At 45.8% G+C, this 14,231-nt stretch overlaps 1 pseudogene; it reads left to right on the top strand.

The window, feature by feature from the left end:
• Positions 1-11,226, top strand: part of LOC146802158 (uncharacterized) — a 55,032-nt pseudogene extending 43,806 nt beyond the window's left edge.
• Positions 11,227-14,231: the final 3,005 nt, after the last annotated feature.

Raw genomic sequence — 14,231 nt, forward strand, 5'->3', positions numbered from 1 at the left:
GGTCCTCTGCTATGTGCAGTTGAAACACCTCAACACATCATGGGGAGATACAGAATGTATGACTTCTCAGAGGAAAGACCACTAGAAATGAGGGGCCTAAGTGCCCCTCTTCACCAGAATGTTGTATTTCATATTTAGACCCCACTGATCAACAATAGCCTGTTCCCCTTCACCACGTTAAGGGAGAAATGGAAGCACAACTTCGGGAGACTCTAGAATGATGCTTGACGAAAGGTGTGCAGCTTCCCACGGGAGGTGACCATACGAGCGGGGTTCCGGCTGGTACTCTTACAAACACTACACAGGGCATATTCCACGAGAACAAGGTTATTAGCAATGGGTAATGTAGAAGATGACCGGTGTATTAGGGGTTGCAGGCAACAAGGTACACTACTACACATCCTAAGGTGCTGCCCAAGAATATAAGTGAACTGGGACAGGGTTTACAATACACCGTCAAGGGTTATCAGCAGCACCCTGAACCTCACCCCAAAACTAATGATGCTGGGTATATGGGGAGACCAATTCATGGATAGACATATGAAACTCTTCTGTAATGGTGGCAGGCGTGACATGGTCCGTATTCTAGGAACTATGTGGCCTCCGATGATAGCTAAGTGGGAGTCACACAGTAATTGGCACATGAGATCTGAAGAGTTGGTATACAAATCTTGCCTCTGCCCTTGTAAATTTGGAAAGGGCTTTTGTCCAAGAAAAAACATGGACGAAGATAGGGAGTGAGAAGGGGCTAGAGTGAGTCATCATGGTGGTCCCTTGGCTGGCCTGATGCAAAATAGACTGAGATGTCAGCCAGCCCTGGCAGGATACTGGGGAGATGCTGGGAGAGTCTAATTGCTTGGTGCACTATATCAAAGATAAGCATGCACTTGAGCTTGGATGTTAAGTTGTAATCTGCGAACCTCCGTGTTAGCCGGTAATTTTTCATTTTTTGTTTGTAAAAATTAGTTTTATAGCAAAACTAATAAAGAGAGCTATAAAAAAAGACAAAAGGGAATGCTAGAAGTTGGCAGATGCCGGCATCTACCAAAAAGCAACAAGTGAGCCATCTGTTAAACTCTGATATCACCTACCCTATTAGAGGTGGATGAACCAGCAGGTTTCCAACTGGGAAGCATTCATTGGCTTTGACGTTTGAAAACTTTGACCAACTGCTTGTCCTCCACAGAGCTCTCACAATCACACACTCCTAAATGAAAAAAACAAGCTGCAGAGCAGCTTACATCTAAACAATAAAACAACTGAAAATAATTACTGATTACGTTTGCTTTTTTTCATGGCCTATTCTAATCTTGAATATCAGTTCACCAAAATGCCAGCCACAGGTATTAAATACCACTTGGAACAGGCATGGATCAAACATTTCACAGATATTTTCAACCCAACTAATAGAGGTGACGGGCTTTTACCTCCAAATGACTGTTTTGTTTTGCCTGTAGACTTTTGAACTTTAGTAAGACCATTACGGTAGAGGAAGTCCGCACAGTGATTTTACGTTCTGCCAAGGGGGAAAGTGTCCGGACCAGATGGGGTTCCAGCTGAGTGTTTCAAACATAATCTTGACTTCTGGGCTCCCTGTTAACAAATGTTTTTAGAATGACTATTATGAAGGGCCCGCTAGAGTCTTGGAGGTATTCCATTGTAGCGCCCATATTTAAGAAAGGACAAAGGGGCACATGCATCAAGCTAATTATCGGTTGCAAATGGGCCTATTTGCAGAATCGGCTCCTTTGTGACCGGTAATTAGCCTTTTGGGTGCATCAAGTCCAAAGCCATTCGCAAAGTAGGTAATCGCAAAATTTGCGATTACCTATTTTGCAAATGCAGTTAGGGAATCGCAATATGCGACTCCCTAAATGCAATGCAAGAAGCATTCTCAGAATGCGACTTTGCATTAAGGAATTGCAAATTACCATCAACTTCAAGTTGATGGGAATTTGCAACTCCTTAGAAAAATGCACAAAATGGGGGCATGTGTGTGTGCGTGCCACATGTGCACACATGCCTATTTTGGGGTTGCTTTAGGGTGTCCTTTTGGCCCCCTAGGACCCTTGAAATTGAATGCGCAATTTGCGATGACCTTTTTGACAAACGCATGTTGCGAATGGTTTCCCATTCATTCCTATGGGCCTCTAGGCCCATAGGAATGAATAGGCAGGCATTCACTATTAGCGAATTGCAATTTGCGATTCGCTAATAGAGAATGTGCAGGAATGGCAATTTAGCGATTCCTAAATGCATAAGGAATTGCGATTCCTAAATAGCGATTACTTAATAATCGCTATTAAGGAATTGCAATTCCTCATGTTGATGCATGTGCCCCAAAGAGATTTTCCCTCCAATCATAGGCCGATCTCGCTTCTGGATGCTTCAGCTAAAATATTTGGCAGGGTCATTTTAGCAATACTAGAAATTTGGGCAGTGGACTTCTTTACTGAAGTGCAAAATTTATTTTTCCCAGGTTTGGGAACAATGGAGCAAGTCCAAGTCCTTGAACATTAATTGAGCCTAGGTAAATCTGTCAAGGCCAGGAGAGGAGCCCTTCACATGGTGTTTTTGGACCTCTACTGTGCTTTCAACTTAATGGACAGGAATATTCTATGGCAGATTCTGGGTCCGGCATAAGTTGAACCCGTACTATTGCACATTCTAAAATGTTTCGATCACGATACCCTATGAGGGTTCAACATTCCCAACAATGAGTGTATTTCTACCCCCCCCCCCCCCCCCCCCCATTTCAGGTTAAACAAGGTGTCAAGCAGCACGGTTGTATTTAAGCCCCTTTTTTCTTTTTTAGCTCATATAAATCCCTAAGAATCCATTTTAACATCATGCACCTGTGACGTCCCTAAAATAGGCTCTAGGTTTGTTCCTGTTTTGTTGTATGCCAATGACACAGTATTAATTGCACAAACCGCAAATGAGCTACAATCACTTTGAAAGGGTTTTGATCAATTTATGCAAGAGCTGAAGCTCATGGTGAACCATAAGAAATCCTATGTAATTACTTCTTGCCCAAAGAATACCAGCTCAAAGAAATTTGTTTGGGTAATAAAGGAAGTGACCCACTAGGGTCACCCGGGTAACTCTCGATTTCCTCTTGCCTTCCAAGAATGAAGAGTGGATGACGCAGTAGAGAATACAAGCAAACCCAGTTTTTTCACAAGATGCATTGGAGTCAAGTCTGACCAGCCTCCTATGATGGCTGATGAGGGACTGACTCTAACAAGCATAAAGTTACATTATGTAGGTTGCGGAGCCCACAAAGACCCGCCTATTATGGAAAAGTACTGGTAGTTGTCGTAATACAATGGGGGCACAGAACATAAGTTTCGATGCCGCAGCCTGGTACCAGCTATCTACTTTCCAAGGTCGTCTAGCCTATGCTCCCTTCTAGAAAGGTGGGAGAAGGCCTCTATGTAACAGAAAAGGCATGCGTTAATGAGCAAGTTTCAGCATTGGAGAAACATAACTTACCAAGGACCATTTCTCGTAAATGAGTAAGTAACCGTTTTAATTATAATAGAAAATGGCGTCTTCGAGAGCTAAAATGGTGGCACAGATGTCAACCTAACAAGCGCAACATCTGTATTTACTGGTTGCGTCTACACACAATATGCAGATATAATGTATTAGATGTATAAATGCTAACATAATATTGAGTAAAACACGAATAAGATGACCATGTTACGTTTCAATTCTATCAGACCCTCCTTTTAGCATTTTATGCTAATACGGATAACCTTTATTCTTGCTATCAGGTAAGGGTCTTTACAATTCTAACAGTGTAGAGGAAAATATGGGTATACAAACGATAATCTTTCGGGTACGAATATGTATATAGACATAGCCTGCGTAAAGAGAAATATGACACTAAGCATTAGCAGTACAAGTAACATCAGGAACGGAATCTGCAAGAGAAGTAGTTGAACCAAAAACTCCTTCGTCCAACTGCATAAGAATACCAAGCTCTCTTTGAAGCATTATATTTGCATTTGTATCATGAATCGAAATTCTTTTGGGAGTAACATGTGTTGTACATTATGAGAAACATAAGGGAAGACACTGGATCAAAACACAGCAGCATACTAAAAGGACAATGAAATATTTCACCTTTTCTAAAATCCAACCCCAGAACAAAGACCAGCTCCAATTTCCGCTCTCTATCTCTTTAACATTTTCCAAAATGTCTAAAATATGCTGTATAATATTCTTTTCCATATTCGTGATACCGACCACACGCTGCTCTCCTATTATTGCGCATGCACCACCGTTTTTGGCTAAAATAAAATTGCCTGCGTATCTCGTTTGTTCGGAGTATATGTGCATACCTTCCTACTGAGTGGTGATTTCCTGTAAAGCTGCCACTGTAGAGTTAAATAAAATTTGCAACATACACACAAAATACACTCTAGCTTGTTCACCCCTGGCCATGGCTGTACCACCAAACGTAATAGAGGAAAGGATATATCCAAAAGTGATACCATTACTATAATTATTAACTTCCAAATCGCTAACTCCCTTACAAAATTCCTTGGTCAATGTTCTTTTTACCCATCTTATGTTTGGTCTACTATACCTACAAGGTACCGCAAGAGGTAGCACCATTCCCAAAGCCACGTCCTCTGTACCGTTGTACATATTAGAATACGTACCATTTGATAAAAAATAAAAACCTGAATGTGCATTGAGTGCACCTTGATAATCTAATGGCGCATATCTAGTATTCATTCCCTTCATACTAGGATCATCCTTTTTCCCTAAACGCTTTACATTTTTATACACTACTTCTCCAGAACAATTTAGATACAAATAAGCATCAGTACTGTTTATTTCAGGACAACACACAGGATAAATACTTGCCTATTGAGTAACGGTCTGATCTTGGTAGTGCCAAGCTGTCAAGGTGATATTCCTTCAACCAAGGTATAGATCAACACAATACATTTTGGGCATGCATCCAGGTTCCCCTGTTCCCCTCGGCTTTCTGTAATATAAGCAAGGTCCAGGATACCCCAGAATGAATTCACCTTTTACCTCTATGACTTGGGGAAGACGAGCATATGTGTGTAATTCACCAATGACAAGGGGTAGGCGGTCCATAAACTTGTAACAGAATCAGTGGGATAACAAGCTGTGTTATCCCCAATTTTTCTTCGATGTGTGTCTAAGGAGACATTGCTATACATGGCTCTTTTGCTACGATCTGAGGAAACCGCCTGATATAGGACATATGATGAGGTAACTTCAGAACACTTCAACATCCAGAACAACCCCCCTCCCACCAATAGGAACAACAATGTAACTACAACCCAAAATATTTTCTTCCTGAGCAACCATTCAAAATCAACCTGCCCCGTGTGCAGGGCAACAAGAAACTGTTCATCTTCTGCAAGAGGTCTACCAAACATATGAATGTTTACTACAATTTTACAAATCAAATCACCAGAGAAAGAGACGTCATATGATGGAGCCAATGAAGGAAAGGACACAAAAAAAAAAAAATGTCAAAGAGAATCTTGGTCCGTTCCAAGCCTCCCTGGCAGGCTTCTATTCAATCCTCGGTGGTGCTATTGAGCACGTCGCGGTGGAGCCACACTGTTGTAGCACATGCAAATGTTCAGTGTTCTCAGGATAGGGCACTCTCCCTCCTTGGAAAATACCCTCAGCTTATCCTGTCCTGCATCATACGCAGTGCACCAAATCTTCCACTCCCTAGTCTAATGGGAAAATGCAGAAACAAGGGGCATTAGCACTAATCTTATCCAATAAAGTCCATCCCTAACTACACTCACTTCTCTTTTGGTGCACTACCCTTCCGTCGGACGCAAATTGTACCTTTCTACTCCAGGTACTGTCTCATCTCGGAGAAGAATCTGAAATTCAGGGGGCACCGAGGACTGAGACTCGGGTTCCTGCAGATCAGATGAAGTGGAAACCTGGGCAGCCTTAATTTATGGGGGAGCTGCCGCATTCAAAACAGCATAATTTTCTTCCTCTGTCTGCTTCCAAACTAGTTGGGCATCTGAGAACGGAAGAAATCTTGGGACTTTGTCTCGGTCTCCAATGCCATCATGCACCCAGGCGTCGTAGGTAAGGGTTAGCGGTACCAGTCTGCAGTGGGAAGCGTGAATCCAATGCTTCCGACCTTCCACTCTTACCGCTGTCCTTGTGATGAGGACCAGATCGGGTCCTTTCCATCTAGGCTCCAAACTGTCTTGTGTCTGGCGAGTATAGTCGCCAGGCTGAATGATGTGCCCAGGCCCCTCAGGTGCGGAAGGTAACACCTCTTGTATCTGTCAGTGAATAGAACACAAGCTTTTAGTGAGTTCATACAAATAATCAACCAATAAAGACTAATCTGTCTCATAAAGATTCTTTGGGCTAGGGACATCCCACACATTTGCTGGACGACCAAAGATCACCTCGTAGGGTGATAATCCTGTTCTAGAATGGGCTGTCGTTCTGGTGGACAATAGGGCAAGAGGTAAGGCATGTGACCAGTGCAACCCAGTACTTTCCTTGATTTGTGTCAGTTTTAGTTTGAGAGTACCGTTGTACTTCTCAACTAAACCTGCTGACTGAGGGTGATTGGCTGCATGGAATGTTTGCTTGATGTGCAGACCATCGCACACCAGTTGGATCACCTTTGCGTTGAAGTGACTTCCGTTGTCACTCCAAATCAAACTGGGCAAGCCGTAGCGCGGGAAAAACTCCTTATTAAGAGCCTTTGCCATTGCCATGGCAGTGTTTTCCTTTGTTTGGTAAGCCTTAATCCATTTGCTAAATGCACAAACTACCACTAACACATTTCAAATTATTAACTCGCTGTAGCTCTATGTAATCCATCTGGAGTACCTCAAAAGGGAAAGAAGGAGGTACAAAATTACCAGAAGGTGTAGGGGTCCCCATCCCAGGATTGTGTTTAAAACAAATCATACAGTGCTTTACTAGATGAGCAGCAACTTTTGAAATATTGTCATTTTGCCACACAGTTTCTAGCAATTTAGAAATGCCTTTGGCGTTAATATGGGCCGGACCATGTGCCATGGTAACTACGGGAAGTACATATGCATCTAGTAGCATCTATCTCTGTTTCTCGGATTTGTCAGTCCTGCATCCTTCGTCATCTAGACGCCCTGAACTCTCCTGCCACGCTGCCAACTCCTCTACTGCTGTCTCACTCTGTATCTCCCTAACACTCTCCAGCAAATTCTCAAACATACCAACGTCTTGTACCCATCTAGCAGGACCTGCCGCAAACCTTTTCGTTGTTCTCGACCTGGCAGTCTTTTTTCGCTATCTGATCTGCAGAGGCATTTCCCCTCCCCGCATCATCCGTAATTGCTTTATGAGCACTACATTTGACTGTTGCCAGTCGTTTGGGAAGAGTCAAAGCCGCCAGGAGTCTCTCTACCAACTGACCATGCTGAATTTTGGTCCCATGTGAAGTCAAGAATCCTCTCTCTGCCCAGAGTCGTCAAATTATGGGCCATCCGAAGGCATACTGGCGGTCAGTATAAATATTGAAAGCCAGTCCTTCACTTAATTCACATTCTCGCAAAAGAGGTATCTGCTCCGCAGCTTGCGCTGATTTATGAGGAACACTTGACGTCTCAACTACAGTGCGCCGCGTGGTAATAGCATACGACGCTGTAGTGGTGCCATCTGGTAATTTTGAAACAAGAGCCATCAACATATAGTTCCCCTTGAGGATCAGATAAGGGCACATCAGTCAGGTCTCCCCGTTCCTTCGTCTCCTCCACTGTACGAACCAGACATTCATGGACATCCGTGTCCTCTTCTTCCGAAGGTAGGGAAAGTAACGTGGCTGGATTCAGTGTGGCACATCTTTTGATAGTAATATGAGGTGCAAACAATGTTAATTTGTAACCAGTCAGACGATCACTGGTAAGGTGTTGCATCTTTGTTTTACTCAAAAGTACATCCACAGCATGCAGTACCATTACTGATGGCGCCGTCATGGCAGTTCCCGGCGCAGTCTGGAAACATTCCTCCCGACCTCGTCTGGAACGTGTGCCTTCGTCAGAGCCTCTCTCGACACCAGCGCCGGCTCCAATTGCGGCGCGTGTGACGTCGCCGACTCAATCGGTGCAGCCGACTCCGCGAACGGCGCCGCCGACGCCGTGTCCACGGATCCGTTCTCGAAGAGAGGCTCAGACTTATAGGAGAGGAGCAGTATCGTGCAGAGGAAGTGGAGGAAGGTGAAGTAGACGACTCAATGGATGAGTTTAAAGGTATTCAGGAGGCAAGCGGGTTGGACACCATTCCTGAGTGGGAACTTTCTTCTTCGGGGTCTTCTCCGCCTCAAGAGCTGGCTCCTTAACATTTGATGATAAAGAAGGCTGCAGAGCTTTTAGACTTACAGTAGCCTTCTGCTGAATATAAGCCGAACTTATTGACCGAGGTTCTTCATTCGCCTTCCTCAATTGTCGAGCCTCTGTTGCCTTTTAATGAGGCCATCTTGGATCCTATTATGGATGTTTGGCGCAAGCCACTTTCTTCGTCTGCTGTTTCGAGGGCTGTAGCAAGAAGATATAGAGTAGCTCCAGGGGATCCGAGCTTCCTTTCTTCTCATCCATCTCCAGAGAGTTTGGTAGTGCAAGCATCCTGCTCCAAACAATCTTCGGGGGCTTTTCCGCAAGCTCCAGCTGACAGACTGAAAGAAAATTGAACAGTCAGCTAAAAATCAGCTAGCATGGCACTGAAGTCAACTAAATTAATGCCACTTGTTTGTTGGGCCGCTACATTCATGCTTTCATGCTTTGATGGACTCTGTAAAGCAATTGGCCCCCAAATTGCCTGATGAGGGGAGAGGTTGTTTCATGGAGGTTCTTTCTGATGCTCAGGCTGCGGCTAGGCAGGTAATTCAGTCAAGCCTTGATACGGCTTATTCTGTGGCCAGAGTTATGGGTTCTTCCGTAGCCACTAGAAGGCAGGCTTGGCTCCGCTCTTCTGGATTTTCACCTGATGTTCAGGCCACTCGGGTTGACTTACCCTTTGATGGGACTAAGCTTTTTGGAGAAAAAGCGGATTCTGCCTTACAGAGGGTCAAAGATAGCAGAGCTACTGCGAAGTCATTAGGATTACAGGCCCAGTCGAAGGGTTCTAGATTCAGAAAGTATAGGGGTTTTGGGAGGTCTTCCTTTCGCTCCTTCCGTCTCTATCTATAAGTCCTATAGAGGAAGACAAAGGGGTCGACGTGGTTCTCGCTACAATCTCTCCTCCTCTTCAGCTTTCTCTGCTCCCAATGAGGCTACTGAAAGGCAGCCCTAGATCCCCCCCCCTCCCCCCCCCCCCCCCCCTCCTGGATCATGTGGGGCCTGTTGGGGGTCGGGTGTCCCACTTTCTGCAAGGTTGGAAACTGGTCACGACGGACCTTTTGGGTTTTAAACCTTGTAGAGAATGGGTATGCCCTTCCCTTTCTGGAATTTCCTCCCCCTTACCCTCCTTGCCAAGGTTTTTGCTCAGAGGACCATCTACTTCTTCTGCAGAAGGAGGTCCTTGCATTACTTCTGAAAGGTGCAATAGAGGTGGTTCCAAAGCAGGAAAGGGGCCAGAGATGCTACTCCCGGTATTTCCTGATTCCCAAAAAGGATGGCAGGTTGCGTCAGATTCTGGACCTCAGTCTTGAATTTTTACCTGAAGCAGAAGAAGTTCAAGATGCAAACCCTTGCACAGGTTCTTCAGGCATTGCAGCAAGAAGACTGGATGGTGTTGATCGACTTGCAGGATGCGTATTTCCACATCTCAATCCTGAAGTCGCACAGGAAGTATCTCCGTTTTACGGTTGGGTCGCAACACTACCTGTTTGTGATCCTCCTGTTTGGTCTTACTACTGCAGCTCGAGTCTTCACCAAGGTGATGGCGGTGTTGGCTGCTCATCTCAGGAGGTCGGGGATTCCGGTTTTCCCCTACCTGGACGACTGGCTTCTGAAAGCAGAGTCGCCAGAGATGGTGCAACATCATCTGCAGGAAACTTCTCATCTGTTATTCAACTTGGGTTTTTCAATCAATGTGCCCAAATCTCACCTGGTGTCCTCTCAGCGCAACCTGTTCATAGGGGCGATACTGGACACTACTGTGTGTCGAGCATTTCCTCCTCCACAAAGAATTCTCGACATTCAGGAGATGATCCCTTTGTTCCACAATGGAGCGGTTGTTTCAGTTCTGAAGGTCCTTTGCCTGATTGGTCTGTTATCCTCCTGCATTCTGTTGGTCAACCATGCACGCTGGCATATGAGGACGCTCCATTGGTGTCTCTGCAAGCAGTGGTATCAGCACAACGGGGATCTCAGAGTCAGTCAGGATCTCCAGAGAAACTGCTGCGGATCTGTCTTGGTGGAGGACAATCTGTCTCGAGGAAAGCCCTTTCATCTTCCTCCAACGGTGGCCACAGTGATAACGGATGCCTCCACCCTGGGGTGGGGTGCTCATCTAGGGGATCTGGAGATCAAGGGTCTTTGGTCTCCAGAGGAAAGATTGTCTCGCATCAATCTTCTAGAATTGCGGGCGATACATTTGGCGCTCAAGGCTTTTCTCCCTTCCCTTCACAGTCAGTCTGTTCAAGTCCTGATGGACAACACTACCGCAATGTGGTATGTCAACAAGCAGGGAGGAGTAGGGTCGTACCTTCTCTGCAGAGAGGCTCTGCGACTCTGGTCCTGGGCTCAGGACCATCGGATTTGCTTGATGGTGAATCATCTGGCCGGGATGCTGAACGTACGTGCGGAACGTCTCAGTCGACAGTTTTCCGCCGACCACGAGTGGAGGCTTCATCCAGAGTTAGTTCAGCACATCTTCCGGACGTGGGGGACTTCTCGGGTGGACCGGTTTGCCACTCAAGAGAACACGCATTGCCCGTCATTCTGCAGTCTCCAGTTTCCGATGCAGGGGGCGTTGGGGGACGCGTTTCAGTTGAGTTGGGGCTCATAACTCCTTTATGCGTTTCCTCCCATACCCTTGCTTCCTCGGGTTCTGAGGAAGATTCGCCAAGACCGGGCCCAAGTTATATTGATCGCCCCGGATTGGCCAAGAAGGGTGTGGTACACAGATCTACTTCACCTTTCGTCGCACCCTCCTCTCTGTCTCCCGCTTAGGGCAGACCTCCTCTCGCAGTCGGAGGGGCAGGTTCTACACCCCCAGAGCCTGCACCTTCATGCCTGGAGATTGAACGGGGCAACCTGAGTTCCTTCTCTCTCCCGCCTGATATGATGGATGTTATTTTATCGGCCAGGTGCCACTCCACCAAGTCCATTTACTCCTATAGATGGTCTAAGTTTGTAAAATGGTGTGGCGAGAGATCCATTGATCCTTTAAAAGCCCACCTTTCTGATGTGCTTCAGTTTGCTCTTTCCTTGGCTCAGCAGGGTTGTGCTGTGGCCACGGTTAAGGGCTATTTATAAGCCTTATCGGCTTTTCTGTGTCTTCCAGATGAGCCATCGTTATTTAAATCTCCTATTGTTTCAAGATTCATCAAAGGCCTTACTAATAGGTTTCCACCTACTCCCTTTGTAATGCCACAGTGGGACCTTAATCTTGTTTTAACTTTTTTGATGGGGTCCCCTTTTGAGCCCCTTCATAGCTGTCCTTTGAGGTTGTTGTCTTTTAAAACGGTCTTTCTTGTAGCCATAACATCGGCAAGGACGGTGAGTGAGCTTCAAGCTCTTAGTTGGAAACCCCCGTTTTTAGCCTTACATGCTGAAAGGATGGTCCTCAGGACCAGGGCTGCTTTCCTTCCTAAGGTAGTTTACTCCTTTTCATCTGGGCAGTCCATTACTCTCCCTGTGTTTTATCCTCCCCCTCACCCTTCCAAGGAGGAGGAGAGACTTCACCGCTTGGACCCTAAAAGAGCAGTGAGCTTTTATTTGGACAGGACAAAGGATTTTTCTTTGGAGATCTGCTCTTCGTGGGGCTATATTGGACACTCAAAAGGCAAAGCTGTGCACAAGAGCACTCTGTCCAGGTTGATCATCCTAACCATCAAGAACTGCTACGCCTTTGCTGGTAAGGTTCCTCCTGAGGGTATTAGAGCTCATTCTACTAGAGCTAAATCTTCTACCTCTGCTTTGGCCAGGGGTGTTCCAGTTGCAGACATTTGTAAGGCAGCGACTTGGGCCTCCCTCCGTACTTTCGCAAAGCATTATTGCTTAGACTCTGAGATGAGGAGGGAGGGCCATTTTGCGTGCTCTCTTGCAGGACTTTTTGGTATAGGATAGGTGGACACCCTCCTCCGGGAGTGGGACTGCTGTCGGAATCTATTTACAAGGTGAGGAATCCACTGGCAGATGTATCCATCAGAAGAACAACTAACTTGCCTTCGGTAATGATTTTTCTGGTATATATAGTCTCTGCCTGTGGATTCCTCACTGACCCACCCGCCTCCCCGTTGTCCACCTTTGTATACCTAAAAAGATCCCTTTTTTGGCTGGTTGTTTATTCATTGTATTTTCTATCTAGTACTTTTTATAGGAAATGCTGATGTTTTTAGCTTTCCTTTTTGACTTTGTGCTGTATATATTGGTTCAAATGTTGTGTACTATGTATACTCAAGTCTGTGTCAGTCCACCTGTTCGCCTCGGAGGCACGGAAAAAATGGGTGGAACTGTCATCACGCCGACGTGGCTCTCTTATGGCTCTGGTGATGTCATACGGAGTCGTGAGCGGAGCCGTGGGATTATGACGTCGGTGTGGAGAGCTAGGAAAAAATTCTGTGGAATGCTGCCGCAGGGGATGTTCACAAGGTGAGGAATCCACAGGCAGATACTGTATCCACCAGAAAAAGCATTACTGAAGTTAAGTAACTTGTTCTTTTGTTACGGTAAAAGGGAAATAGATGAAAATGAACTCCACACATTCAGCAATTAGGAAAGCAAACTTGTACCATATTTCTGTTTTATAATTCTGAAGTTGATGGAAAAAAAGGTTTTAATAGGATGAAAGCAAATCAATATAATTGGTGATGCTCCAAAGATAAATATTCACTGAGAACCGATTTACACACATTATCATTCATGTGCAAAATAGTTTTACCAGTAAAACTGCATGTCTGTGCAAATTTATAAGCTATTTCAATGGAAAATGTGTTGTCTGCAAATGACAGTGCGCTGACATACGATGCTTTAGTTACATTAAAAAAATCTGCCTCATGTATATTAATATGGGGCACAAAAGTTTGTCACTGTAAAGATTTTTGTGGATCTAAATAGTTTGGAAAGTTCAACGGGCTTGGCCCACAGGGGGAATAAATTAGATGCAGGTCTTGTCTGCTCTGCTCCTTTCCTGGTGAATTAGCACTGCCGAAGATCCGTCTCCCTTCTGGGCAGCTCCTTGGAGAGGCTCACTAAGCAGCCCACTTCACTTGACTCTTATTGGGCACTTTGGGAGAAGTGGTGGCTTGATAGTTGCTGGGATGGAGTCAGCAACCTGAGGTCTGTGGTGGTGCCATCTTGGGTGAGCGACGCTGTCATTGGGAAGAGGCCCGCATCCTCTCACAGCAACTGTGCGGCAGTGGAGGATCATTGATGGCGGATCTTTACCTACCACTGGTGAGCATGGTAAGGGGAGACTGCACCCCTGACACAAATGGCCATGATGGAGCTCCCAAGCTATGCTTTGCACCGCTTGGTCCACTTATGTGACAGTGGGGCTGGCAGGGTGCCTCTGCCTACCCAAGATTGCACTCCAAAGGACCTAGCAGCATGATAGCGCTCCCAAAAAGCGGGGCCCCGCTCTCTAGAGATTTAACTCAGTGGGCTTTGACTTTCCTGTTTTGGAGAGAAATGGAGCACTTGGAACACCCGCCTCTTAGTGACAGTTGACTTGTACTGCTGCCCTGCAACTGCATGACTGAGTCATCCCAGACCAGAGGACAGTTGTCAAAAGAAAGGTGAACCACTCTATAAGCCAAAGGCAACTCCTGAACTCCCTTGGACTAGAGGTACTAGTACCCTGCAGCCCGCAGGCAAAAGCACACTCTGGGAACCAAAGAATCACTAGCCATCGGGCCATCCGAGCGATCGTCCAAAACTAAATGGTCTAGTTCATTGTGGAAAATGTATTCCTGACCTCCACCAAGGTTCAGTAGCTACTGTTTTACTCCGGATTCCAGGATGTCAAAGTATCTGTAAGCTGCGCTTGCTACCGCCAAGGCTTGTTGGTGGCCAGCCGGGCTACCTTTGTTCGACCATGCA

This window comes from Triturus cristatus, chromosome 8 (assembly GCF_964204655.1).
Source record: "Triturus cristatus chromosome 8, aTriCri1.1, whole genome shotgun sequence".
NCBI lineage: Eukaryota > Metazoa > Chordata > Amphibia > Caudata > Salamandridae > Triturus > Triturus cristatus.